Raw genomic sequence first — 14579 nt, forward strand, 5'->3', positions numbered from 1 at the left:
GCACTTCGTCCGGCATCCTGCGGCATCAAAGAGGGAGAACTGAACGGAGAACATTGATAAAGTCTCGTAATATGTCACGAAGCTAGATACGCTTCATCCTTTATCGATTTGTTAAATTATTACATGTCTCGAGTATTTAATTCTAATCGATGCCATTTTATCACCCTACGTATCAGAGGTATGCTTTCCTTTCATTTTTAAGGTATGCTATAGCATAATTAATAACATCCTTCACCATGAAAGCTACTCGAGTTCCACAAGCAAACTTCTTATTCCACGATCTAGAGAATATTTGATTCGTACCTGACACTTTGTTAGTATTCCAGAATTATCCAGGAAGATGAGTCTATACAGTCAGCAAACTAAATGACAAAGATGAAATTAATTTATACGTCGTCTTCATATCATTCAGTCCACGATATCGACAGTTTGACGAATCAAGTGTTTCAGAACGAGCAGGCTTGTCTATTTTGACGCCGATTTCTCATGATATGTCTTGAAGCCAGATACTCTTCATCCTTTATCGATTTGTTGAATTATTATATGTCTCAAGTGTTTAATTTTAATCGATGTGTCATTTTAGGATCACTCTATGTATCAGAGGCAGTGGTAATAAATTCTACGGCAAAATTAGAAGAGATCTCACAGAAATCGAACGAGTTCCCGCACATGCGTGGAAGGAGATGGCCAAATATAAACGGTGCTCTAACGCGGTCTATTTCCCACACTCGGCACTGCAGTCGAGAGCCGGGTGATTTTCCCATTTTCCCCAAAAGGGCCGTGAAATTGGGCAGACAAATCGCAGCTCGAGCGAGCGCGACGAATTTCACCAGGCCGTGCCCTCTGCCACTGTAACCAACGTCTGTCACCTTCTCCATCCCTCCATCACCCTCTTTCTTTTTCACGATTAGTAGAACATGTCAATTCTTTCGATTTTTCTATTTAAAACCATTTTTATCTTTTCTCTACAAGTCATTTGAAGACCATATTTTTATAAAAATTTCATTTAATTGCGCCCTCGACCAACAGAAAGTTTCCGTATGGCTATTAATGGCGGAATTAACTGTATATCCAAGGATTGGATTATCCTTTGGAGATTTACATGCTCGCTCGACGAAAACCAAAAATTAATTTCTCTGTCATCTGATCGCAGCTGCGTAAATAGCTTCGCGAAATCAGCATTTTCAACATGTCAGAAAAATGCAAGCGAGCTAATTCCATTCTAAATAATTCTGCGTTTCGTCGTCGCGGCTGTTCACGCACTGTCACGCACGTTGCCACACTTTGGCGACGCACGCTGATTTCGATTAATAATTTTGCACCAATCTATCGTTCATTACGTTTAGCGTCCTTTTATTCCTAATGGATGAATAGCGAAACAGCATCTCCATTTTCCGTTCCAATCATCGTTCGTTTGGTGCCAGATCGAGGTTTAAGAAATTGTTTTTCGTAACAAATTCAGGGGAACGATTGTGTAATTTGCAGGGAAGGTTGTTTATAAACTTATGGATTTTGACATATGTCATGTGAACATAAAATGTATACAAAGCTCAAATACATTGCAAAACTGTAACATGAATCAAAGGTATGAGTAATCGTTTACAACTTGTAAAGGAGGCCTTTTAACATAAATTGCACGACCTATTTCGATCAGAAATCTTCCAAATTATTCAAAAGAAATCACAATTTATGACACAGAAATTGTAAAACTATTATCGTGTACTGAAATAGAAATAGGAATATTAATAACAGAATGTAACCATTGTGGGTGGATAAAAACACGATACTCGTTAGGAGGAGGATAGGAAATAAATATTGATCAGGGCATTAGTTTAATGACTCTGAAAGGGAGGCATCCTTAATGGTAACTGAAATGGGTAACAGAAGTTCCTTGGTACTCGACATCTCTTGGGTAATATCCATATTCTAATTCATCCTGGTCGTGTCATATTCGAAATCATGGGACGCCATCGAGAATCTAGGAATAATAATGTTTCTCTGACTATTGTAGGCTTAGTTAAACTGCGACAGCTGGAGGAAAAAGTCAATTTTTCAAAAATTGATGGTTAAAATTAACGTTCTGGGGATGACACGTAACAGTTACCGAAATGCACTACTATATTTACATAAAAGTTTCTAATTCAAGGCATTAATACGAGTAAGATGTTTCGATTATCTGAATAATGTACTTCTAACTTATAATTAAACAATCGAAACCATAAAACGAGTCCTGAGTTTAATTACTTACTTCTATTGTTAATATTAGATTGGTCTCCAAAGTGTTTAAATAAAATCGCAGACAACTATTAAAATTCTCATTGAAAGGTCACAAGCGTTTCGTTCAGATATATAGATTAAAAATAAGTCTTTCCAAGCGATAGGTTAAGAATGTCATATGCGGTAAATAACTCTAGAGAAAAATCAAGATATATAAAACATATATTTCAGAGCAAAGAAAAATAAAACATCGACATTGCAAGTTTAAAATGATCGTTGGAGAAAAGTCTGTGGACGACGTACTTATAAATCTCTAGCACGTAATGTGCTAACTACAACTATCAAAAAATTCTAGGGTCACAAGTTGCTAACCTCAAAGCTCAACAACTCCGCTACCCTCTCAACCTCAATTTCGATAAAAATATCAGAATTCTCGACGCTGTGACAAGAGGAAGTACCGAAGTATACCTTAGTTTTTTACAATGTACATGCAGCATAAAAGAAGGCACTCATAACATTCTCAGAAGGTAGCAGCTTCTCTTCCGTTTTCGGAAAATTACTTTAATTTCCTCCAAAACATGATGCTGGTGACGAACAGTAACGAAAACGTCAATGGTTATCATCTGGTCATCATGTCTACCCTATTTTAACACAGGAACCTTATAGCCACAGATATTTATAGCCAGCAATTTGATCTTTTAAAAGCATGAATTGTTTTTTATATCAATCGATAAGATAACCATACTTCTACGACATCGCATCAAGCGATGGCCACCTACATTCGATCACTCCAACATTTTTTAATCAAAGAAAAAGTTAACGGACACTTCAAATGAACACCAAATGAGATTTTTTAATTGAATATCCCAAAAAGTATACGAAGATTGAATAGCCAAGTCAACTGAAAGATGGGAGAAGCGATGCTCGATACATTCACGATTAGAAACAAATAATTTCTTGGACCAAAAGTTTGTGTCGAAGAGCAACATTATTTATGGGATGATAGATTAAAAATTCACCCATCTCTGAAACAGTCTCCAACAAATGGTCAAGCGAAGTCAGCCAGGCGACAAAGCGTCGTCCAAGCCGCGTGGAACACAGTTCCTCTCCGTTAATCGTTCTCATTACCGCGCCTACTCGTAAACCGCCGAACTGGTCGAAGGGTGTGCGCTGTGCGGCGTAAAAAGAGGGTGAAGAACGCCTGGAGGATCGTTTTCACAGCGGAGACTGGAGTAGCGTGCCGGTCGTCCGCCTCGAGGCCAGAGGAAGAAGAAAGCCGTGGTCGTCGAGCGAGCGAGGGAATGAAACTCGACGTGGACGAGGAGCAAAGGGACGAGCAGGGGAGACGATCCAGGGGAGGGAAACGGAGTTTAATGTTCCCCTCCAGTGGGTGACTCGAGGGTGTAATTGCCGTTGTGGGCGGAACGGAGCGAGTATAGCGGCGATGGGCGTGGTTCGCTGATTACACCGCGTTGATACTGATATCTCGGCTACCACCGACGACACCCCCTCTCGTCCCGCGTCCAGGACGCTCGCCGTCGGTTCCCTGGCATCTTCAGCCGCTGGTCCACGACGCGAGTCGTCCTGGAAGCCTGGATATCCCGACGACGTTTTGGATCGTCGCGCGTCGTTCCACTAGAATCGACTCGATCGACGATTTCGTTCCGTTCCTGGCCTCCATTCCATCGCAGCTTTCCTTCGTCTTCTACCGTGATTCGGTTAGAACAATCTGGCTTTACGGGATAGAGGTTCCTTCGGGACGGAATTTGATTAGGCGAACGGAAACGTGGCTGGTTAATTTCTGAGGCGAACGGAGCTGGGCTGACGCCGAGTGGACCGGGGGTTTTGGGTGTACACTGTTGTTCAAGAGTTCGGAGACTTTGATTTGGAGGGATATAAAGGGATTCTGGAGAGATAGAATTATTTCGAGACATGAACAGAGGCGATATGGTTGCTTGGATGACGGTGGGTTCGAATTAAGCTTCTGTTGGATTATGTGACCGATTGGAAACTCGATGGAATCGTGAGTTCAGTGAGATTATTTTATTTCTTGTAAGGATATCGGTTAATAACTTGGCAAAGTTTTACTACTTTCGTGTAAGTCACGGAAAGCAGTTGTCAAGAATTCATAGCGATGAACCGTCTAAGTAAAAATATAACCATGATAACTTCAACTTCGAATTACACTTCATTTTTCATTCACAATGTATTTACGTTTGTGGTAAGGGTCGAAGTGTGCTCCTAACTTTTGACAGGCTGTGTAGATCGAAATGGAGAATCGTGGAAGTTCGGACAGGGGTGGTTAGAGCGAAGGACTCCGTTAGGGGTTGCTGTGGTTTCATCGTCTGCGATAGTTGGTGATAACGAGTTTGGCACCTGCAGGCGACAATTTCTTAGAAAAGTTCGACGGTTATCGAAAATGAGAATTCAGTGGAAGATTTCAAATGATAAGAAGTCACGAATAAAGTGCCTCGAGACTTTAATATACGACACCTTCCTAAGAAAAGTGGTATAATTAAAATGCTGTCAACATAACAGAAGAAAGGAAGAAAGACAATAAAATTTTGGTGTATTTATATTGCATATTTTTTTAGAGACATAAACCAAAGTTTCAACTGTGATCACTTCATATTATTTATTCAAAATATTACATCAGAGACTCTAATTATCAAGGTGCTAGAATTGAAAGATATATTGGATTGATTAGGATATGTATGGTAGCGTTAAATTACTGTATTCATGGAATCTGAACTATTACAATTCTTCGATATCTTGACTGCATCCTCACTGTTCCACAGATCTAAACTAAAATTTCGCTGGAGACGATCCTTCCAAAAGTTATATTACCCATCATTTTGATTATTCGCGATAGCAGACCATCGAAGTGCTTTCCTCAGCCTTGGATAAAAATTTACGAGACGGAGGACGAGAGGACGTGGAAGGACCGAATTGAAGATCGCCAAGGATCCTCCTCTTTCCGATATCCCGTGGACAACTGCCAGGAGTGCAGAAATTTGAAATTCATCGTCCCCGTTGGAAAATGTTTGAAACCAAAGCGTATCCTTTCTATCATACAACGACAGATATGCTGATATGACCAAACACACTAGAGTACAAGAGTAATTTTTTTGTATATATTTGAATCATTATTATCTTAATACTACATGTATTTAATACTTGATTCAATCGCATAATTTATTTATTTAGTAGTGGTCATCTAGCAACTACATTCATATATTTACGTAATTACATAAAACAATGAAGAAACTACTGTCTAAAAGACTATGGTTATTAAGTCCACGCTGAATGTAGGGGAGCCATTAATTCGCGATGGACGTCATTACGACAAAACTGATTTCAATTTTTACTATGAAGTGTAAAATTGGCTACAATTTCTCTCTGGAAATGTCATCCTCACAAAGCTGATTGCAATTACTTATCGTAGACGTCGCCGCGACAAACCTGATTCTGATTTCTCTCCGTAGACGTCTCGCTCCGACTCGATGCGTCACCGTCGATTTTCCTCAGCTTTAAAAATCGCATATAATCGGGGACACGGTGTCCACCCCGTTTCAACGCGAAAGCGGGGCCCACGTATAACGTTTACAAGCGCGCTGCGCTGACTCCGACGTTTACTCTTTGTCTCCACCCACTTTGTCCCAGCTCACAGCTGCGGGCGGACTGGACTCCACTTTCCCGCTCCCCCTTGGTCCCGCGCAGCCCGATTTTCCCTGTCGCCGCTTCCTTTTCCCGTCCCTGTTTCCCCGGGAAAAGACGGAGAATCGTCCTGCGGCTCGGGTCGATCTTTCGGGCGCGGTGGCAATAAAAAACAGTCCAGTCAGCGGGGCGTGGATCGCCGATGGCACACACCACGGCCACCGCAGATTTCGTTCATTTTGCTGGCAATCACTTTGCGAAACAGTCTCTGGATCGCCTTTAATCGCGACGCTGACAACGCTGGCGATCCGGCAGAAATTCGACCGATCTTCGATGATTACTGGCAGGATTATTAAGTAATTTACTTACGAGTAGAATCGCAAAAAAATTTACTTATCAGCTTTCCGTAGAAGCAAGCGAGCCTCTCCCGTTCATTTTGAAAGATTTAATGGAAAAATCTGTTCACATAAATGTATACGTAAAAGTGGAGTAATCCACGTGTTTCATCTATCCACTCCACAATATTTTAATGCTCCGTTAGTTGGTCAGTTTTGTACTATACTAGGCCATTTACTGCCAAGTCTGCAAAAAATGTGGATCTATCCAAACATTTGCATCGGGCTCAACATTGACATATCTTGCAATAAAGAATTCGCTGTACAAACAACAGAAGAATACCAATAAATGAAAGCAATACGAATAAGTGAAGAACCCATACGAATCTCACGAAGATCGCGCCATCTTCTTGCGGAGAGGAAAACTCGTCGAGCACAGTTAAGCTGCGCGATTCACTTCTCCCTTCGATATTGCGCGCGAAGACGTTTTCTTTCTTTTTCCCCTTGCTCCAGCAGTGCGCATTTCTACGCATTCACGTTACGTGGAAATGCCAGAGGACGGTATTAAATAAGTACAAAAAGGTAACAGACTGACAATGAGCGACGTACGTGCCCGCGGGTAGGGAGAAGGCACGGCGCTACGGGGGCGTCTTGATATGCAGACGGCGTGCGTCGCGGCGGCACTGGCGAGCAAAAGACCATCGGGCTTCGGTTACGAAACGATTCTCGAAATACGGGATCGGATAGCGGAATACCAGTAGCCAGGCGCATTCGAGTCGATAAAATTTCAACTGTTAGTGATAGGGTCGAAAAGGAAGCGGTGCCCTTTGACTGCTTTAGAGAATACTGAGCTAAAAAGAGCTGGCCAAATGTGTCTTTTCTAATTTCAGATTCTGATTGATATGCTTTTTATCCTGCTGGGGGAAATTCTGAAAATATTAACCAAGGAGGTGCAGAACAATATTAGACGGAACAGGACAACGTCATTAAGACTAAACCTACCACGACCGGTCAAATTCGCGATCTATAATTCGGCAGGAATTCCCCAAAAGCGCCCGATGAAGTATTCATCATTGCCAACGTCGAGAAATCGCGTATTCGTTTCGCGCGCGGCGATCGAGTACCGCTAGCAACAAAACAGCGAATCAGATCGATTCGAGCGGGGGATATTTGTTCGTGGATCAGATCGTGGTATCGAGTGGGCGTACCGTTCGAGAGGGGTCAGCCAGTCGAGATCTCGGTTTCGCTGTTTAACGAGGATCGGGCCCCGGTCTGTAAATGAGACTCGATGACCTGGCGGAAATCGAGAACGAGTCCGCCTCGGGGTTCTTGCATAGAGGAATGATACAGTAAGAAAGCCACGAGAACGAAAGTGCAGCCGCAGCACTCGTTCGAGTTCTTTCGAGGGGGTGTCGTCGGTGACTTTCTTTCTGTTGCGCAACCCGTCGAATCGTTTATCGTTTCTGCTCGAGACGCGGATGGGAGATGCTTGAAAATGGAACGGAACGTCACGTGTAACCAGTGCCGCTGGGTAAGAGGCGCGATGTCAAATTTCAGGGCTCGAATAGCAAAGTAGAATTTGTGACTTAAAAAGAAATTAATTCCTACGAAGGTGTGTCGGAACGAGAAAGTAGATCATCTCTAGAGAAACAATCACAATAACACATTGGATTTAAATTTTCTTGTCGTTTTTCTATAGTGTTTTTCCCAATTAATTCTAATTTCTCAAATATTTTAAAAACTCCACCCGCAATCGTTATATCTCCATAACAAAAGCCCAACGATTTTTACATTCTCGTTCCAAAAATACTGTCCCCATTCTTACAATATTCTCTAACCTTCTCTTTCTCCAAAATTAAACTAATGATAAACCATGAAATTAAGTAATAACTACCTCCAAAGCAAGGGTTGAAATTATCCTGACAAAAGCCTCCAGGAAAGTCCCCGTTACCGTCGCAACCTCCAGCACAACAACATTGTTGTCATCTGAAATTACATTTGAGGCCCTCGCGAACAATGTCAGGCATAAATTCACCGTGTGACGCGTTTTGTAAAATGCATCGACGGCCAGAGACACGAATTAACGCTGAAAGTAGCGCATGAATAATCGAGTGTGCGACACGCGCTGCGAAGATTTCGATTGCCAGTGGTCGCGAGGCACGCCGACTCGGTTAAAAACGAAACACAAGGGTGTCGTGGTCTCGCATTACTGGCTCCTTTATTATTCATGTGCGACGGAGTAGTAGAAGAGAGCGTGTAATGCTCGCAATGTACGCGCACGAGACATTTAATTTAGGCGCGTGCACGCTCGCCAAAGGGACAAGGTTGCTCACGCTGTCATCCCCTCCTCGACGAGAGGGTGGCCCCAACGTTTGCAATTGATATACAGGCTCCAGGGCGACTGGCGAACCGGAAAATTATGATTTTTGGCGTTTATTTATTTATTCAGCTAGAGTACAGCGCAGTATGTGATACTACTCAGATATAGGTTCTAAATTTGTTCGTAGAATGCAGCTTGTAATTCAAAATGAAGTGTTCTTCTGCTTAAAATGAAGGAGGGTTACTGAAGATATGTTTGGTAAAGGAGAGCTGTAAAAGGAATACAATTTGGTTGTGATTTATGTGTGTTTTGAAGATAGTTTTAAGAATCTTAATAAACATCGTGATGGCCCTACAATAAAGAAATTCCTTCCAAAAGACGCTTTAGGACCTAGTATTTTGTTAAAACTTATATTGTATCGAGTAAACCATCAATTTATTGTTAAAAACAAAATTCTAAGGCCCTTTTTGGGCACGCTTTATATACTACCGTAGAAAGTCTACCGCATAGTTGCAGACTTTTCCTAAATAAGTTGACAGTGTTACTACTCAAACTACCTTGACGACGTATATTAATATCGCACAAAAAACAGAATATTTTTAGAATTAGAGCGAGGAGAAACCAATTAACTAATCAATAAAATTCTCTATTATTAATTCAACGAACGATTTTAAGACGAAGTTTGAAGTTCATGGGTCAGATTGACCGGGTCAATAGTTTTATTGCTAATTAACTGTAGGGAGAATGTGTAGTTTTGATAATGCTAAGTGTAAGAGGAAGGCAATTTCGTTTAGTGTGAGATCTCTCACCTGAAAAATTCCTCGATGCTCGACGCGGTAAAATGGGTGTGACCGCAGTCCGCGATCGTATCGCGCGGGTTTGTTTAAATAATCGGACGTTTCGGGACCGTGGCGCGTATCTTCGTGTCGGCATCTGGCCAGCCAATATGTATGATAATTTCGACATGCCTACACCTCATAATGGATCCTGAGTATGTACGAGTGCAGCAGAAGAAGCCAAGGGCATGTGCATCGGTCCCGGTCAATGCTGGAAACATCTTTCTTCGTCGTCTCTTTGGAGGGAGACGTGCTGCCAAATAAGCCATTTACGCTTCTGAAAAAAATTGGTTATCGTTCAGCGAGGTCCTAAAAAGTTAAAAGCACCTGAAGTTGTTTTTCCCGTGATTATTGTAAAGGCAGGAATAATTGTGAAAGAGGGAAAACTTGTTATGTAAACGTGGTTGAGTCGCCATGAGTGATCAATGAAAATTTATTGATTTGTTTAATATTTATGGTCTTTTTTCAGTCATAAATTATGTTACGTTATTGTTCGAAACAATGTTTCAATATATCGCTTCGTGTTCGTTTATTTTGTTAGTAAATGCAATTATTTTTTGACATTTTGCCACTTTTGGTAACTTAAGTTTTGAATGTTTTTCTAGTAAAACTTATTTAGATACATTTGTGTATTATAATGATGAAGGTGAAAGTTATCTGCTACGAATAGTGCAGAAAGCGATTGATATCTGCATTTAATAATACAGAATACAATCATTATTTGCAATGAATATTTTAGAAAGTAACTGTTATTCGTAGTGAATAATGTAGACAATTAATCTTTAAATGTTTGATGATTTTTAAAGAAATTATGCGTCTGTTCAATGTGATTAGTCACATTGACTGTTCAAATTGCTGTACATCGATCGACTACCCATTTCGCGGTGCAAAGCCAGAACTCGGCCTTTTTAGAAACAGCGTCTCTAACGGCAAAACGTTCAAGTTTGTCGTGGATTAGTTTCTAATTTAGTTTTTTACCAACAATGGATATTCTATTTTATTAAATATCTACTGTCAGTAAAAAGTGATTACTGGCACCATCTATCGCCGAAAATAGAAACTAGTCCACGACAAACTTGAGCGTTTTCCCGTTAGAGGTGCTGACCAGAGGTCGTAACTTAATACTGGGACTTATAAACCTACACAGGTTTATAATCTGCGTCTGTTTATATTAATAAACGCCACCACGCAATGCAACGGATTTTAGTTCGCGTTCTTCACCGCGAGATGGCGAGTCGATCGATGTTCGCCAATTTGAACGACCGAAATGAATTAATATCACAGACTTCGTTATTGTTTTCGCTTTTTTCATTAATTAATCAATTTCAAAGTTTAAAAATGGTACCTCTTGGAGCATAACAGATAATTTCACAATTCTAGAAATACTAATAACACTAAGTTATATGATACTTTAAGCAATAAATGCATGTGTGAATATATAAATTTTAATTTTTTAAAAAGTATCTTTTACAATGTATAGTAATACCTTTTATTCTTTAAATATATTATAATATGAAGTACTTCGGCTGAAACTTTGATATACGTTAACTGTAAACTGAAATTTGTGATTCTTGATAATACAGAAGCAAAACATAAAAAAAATTAAAAGAAGATTCGTTGATGTTTTTTTATAGAACTAACGGATCGCAGTAAGGGAAGGACAACAATCAACAGATAAATATAAAACGTTTGAGTGAAATATGTATGTATATATATCTCGTGAAAAAGCTTTGACAACATTTTATTGTTAACCGCAGAAAAAGCCATATACACTTTCACACGAAATCGATCATAGTTTGTAATAATATCGAAAAATTTATAATAATTGAATGTTGTACATAAATATAAAGACGACGATGTTGCATGTTCTCGTGTGTGCCAAAACTGTACAAAAATTATCTCGAACATCTTTCGCAACGCTCGTTGAACAACTTATTACTCGGTGATTGTGGCAAATATTTATATATCCCTCCATTTTCGTCTCCTCCTCTCCCTTTGGTTTCGTTCGCCCGCGACATTGTTTTTCACCCTTCGCCTGTCTCCCCTTGCGTTATTAAAAATGACGTACTAAATTGCGTTCTGAGGTGCGTTTTTACGAGTTTCACAAGAGCTTTTCTTGACTTCACATGAGAGATGCGATATATTTAAAATCGATAATCAAATACACGGCCGGAGCGGGTGGAAGGAACGATTTTTGGTGTTTTTTTTTTTTTGCGCTTCTATAAATCTATCTATCCTATGTACTTTTTAGCCGCGACGGTCAAGTGCCATATATATATATTTTTTTCATATATATATATTTATTCATTTATTTATTCATATAATTTTTTTTTTGTATTTTACTCGGTACTTCGAACGCAGCACGCACCTTGTTTTTTTCTTCCTTTACATCGCGAATCATTATCGATTAACAACAGCGATTATACATAGTTAGACTTTGCGTGCCCCATTGTAAATCTCTATTTATTAATTTAATGTTTATATATATATATATTTATGTATTTATTTATTTAATACACCTCTTCTCTAGAATTCCTTTGCAGTGACGTCGTTAATGCGATTAATCGTTTCCACTTAATATCCGTCTCTCGTATTGCTCTATCCTTATCGCGAGAATCTCCGACAACAATCCAAACAATTTCGATCATCCCCCATTCCGCATCCATTCTCCCCTCTGTTTCTCTTTTAATTATTAATATTCCCTAAATCGATTCGTTCGACATTATCGACATGTCAGTTATGCATTTACCACGTAAATACTTATTAAATATTCTTTTAATTATTGTAGATCACAGACAACTTGTTCTTAATCCATAAAAACAATTCAATTATTATTTCCTTCCATTGGTAATCAGTGTGTATCTGTTTTCACGCGCTTGCGTATGTGTATCTGTGTGTATGCGTGTGTGTTGTGTGCAATTCGAAGGCGCGTGTGTAACTAACCCTGTGTACGTCTGTGTGTTTGCGTAGGTTTTTGTACAGTGAAGTAGCGTTCGCAAATAGCAAAAGTCCTCGCGACGTATGAGATCTCATCGATTTCGATGCTACGTGGAACCATAAACTTATCCCTTAAGCATTGTTAATCGTCGTCGGGTCAAGCACCAAAGGTAATTGCTTCTGACGAAAAGGAAGAAGCTTTGATCAAGCTAGAAACGCTTTTCAATGCCACGCACCTTACTCAATTTTCGAGTGGCACTCGGTGCAAATGTTTGATCGATACTCCAATGACGCTGCGCGAACACGTGCCCGACCGATGATCTCGGTGTAAACAAGTCTTCTGAGCGACGTTTCGCGAGCTTCATGCAAGTTTATTGTTACTTATGCTCGACGACCGCTGTCTCAGATTAATTGTAGTGCGAGCGATCTTTCAGAGATCCCCAAAACGAAAGAAAATTGTGGATGGAAAGTTCATGGTTTGCGTTAAAGAGCAACCGATCTTGAGTCTTGATAGTCGAGTCATCGATGTGACATTATGTTTCTATCAACTTGTGTATTATTACAATTAATTGTGGCTGTTGTTGAACTGTTTAACATCGAAGAGCCATCAATTATTATAAGCACCAATTTTTGTCATCGATTTCAGTGGTGCGAGTGACCTTCCACAGATCCCAAAACGAAAAAAATCGTGGCTTGCGTTGAAAGCAACCAATCTTGAGTCTTGATAGTCGATTCATTTGTATAACTTCACATTTGCATCAACGTATGTGTTATAATATTTAATCGCGAATGTTTCTGAACCGTAGTACTTCGAGGAGCCATCAATTACTATAGCCATCAATTTTTGCCATAGATATCAGGGATTGAAGGTTCGCCTGTCCTGCGCCACTCGTATCGATTCAAGCGCGGCAACGAGGCCGCGAAAAACCACTGTTACCCGCTTTACCCGTTGCGCGAGTACCCTTATTCCTTTACGTAATCGCTGGGGCTGAACTCCCGATTATTCTGTATACTAAATTTCCTATGGTAGATCGTCCTTGGCGCCTTACAATCGTAAATAACAATGCGAGTAATGCAAAGCGAAAGGTCTGCTTGTTTCTTTCCTGGACAGAAATTGACCCGAGCGTTTATTGAAAAATTTATTTTCTTATAAATATATATCGTAGCGTTACAACGCCTTTGAAATGGGACTGATTCATAATGCGCGAGCATCTTTCGGTAATTCACAGGTTTATAGACTATTGTATTGTCACAGTAATTGGCCGTGGCACTTTTTTGAGAGACCCTACTGTGTTGGTTTGTTTGATGCAGATGTATTTAAGTTTGAATGGGTGCGAATGGTTGAATAGAGTCAGCGGAATTGTAGATTATTGCAATGGCATGGTGCGATACAAAAATTTACGTGTGATTTTATGCAAAAAGTGGTTGGAGAATTTATTAGTGTGTTAATTTCTTTTTCAAAGACATGAAAGCTACACCCTAGAATAATAGACCAAGGTGTTTCGATCAACATTAATTTCTTTTTAAGCTCCCTGTAAAAGGTGGTAGAATTATTTTCACTTTCTGACAATCATCTGCCAATAAAGGAGCTTTGTTAAAAATTAAAATTCAAAATTATGTTTCTCAACCATTTAAATTCTTCTGTCATTTATGTTTATAGTTAACCTATACGATTCTCCAATATAAATATAGTACTATGCAAAGATGAGAAGTTAGCTAGTAGATTTGATAGATAATATACTGTAGAATTTTTCAGTATAGCACAGACAATAATGTAGAATTCTTTCATGTAATCAAGAAGATTATACCGTTACAAATCAGTACAGTATAGATCATAATATAGAATTCTAGATTACAATCAAGTAGTAACCAATCAGATCCACTAGTCAACTTCTCATCTCCGCATAGTACCACAAGCTCAAACATGTAATTCGAAAATATCAACCAAAAAGAAAAAGTCATCGTTAGTGACAGAAGCTACCTGTCCTCGCAGCACGAATCAGTCCCACTCCAAAGAAATCTACCACCCCCTTAACTTCCTAATCTCTATGCTGCCTTCGCAAATTCATTTCCAAACGAACTCTGCTTCCCTTCGAAGCACGCTCTCCGAAAGAAACGCGGTAACCACGAAGGGGCGCATCCCCTGAGCGTTATTTCACGATCCAGCGGGCACGCGAGCAGCCTCCCACGAAAATACCTGATCAGAAGCATGTGTGGTCGTGTGTATCTGTGTGTGTGTGTGTGTGTGTGTGTGTGTGTGTGTGTGTGTGTGTGTGT

This window comes from Hylaeus volcanicus, chromosome 1, assembly GCF_026283585.1.
Source record: "Hylaeus volcanicus isolate JK05 chromosome 1, UHH_iyHylVolc1.0_haploid, whole genome shotgun sequence".
Taxonomy (NCBI): domain Eukaryota; kingdom Metazoa; phylum Arthropoda; class Insecta; order Hymenoptera; family Colletidae; genus Hylaeus; species Hylaeus volcanicus.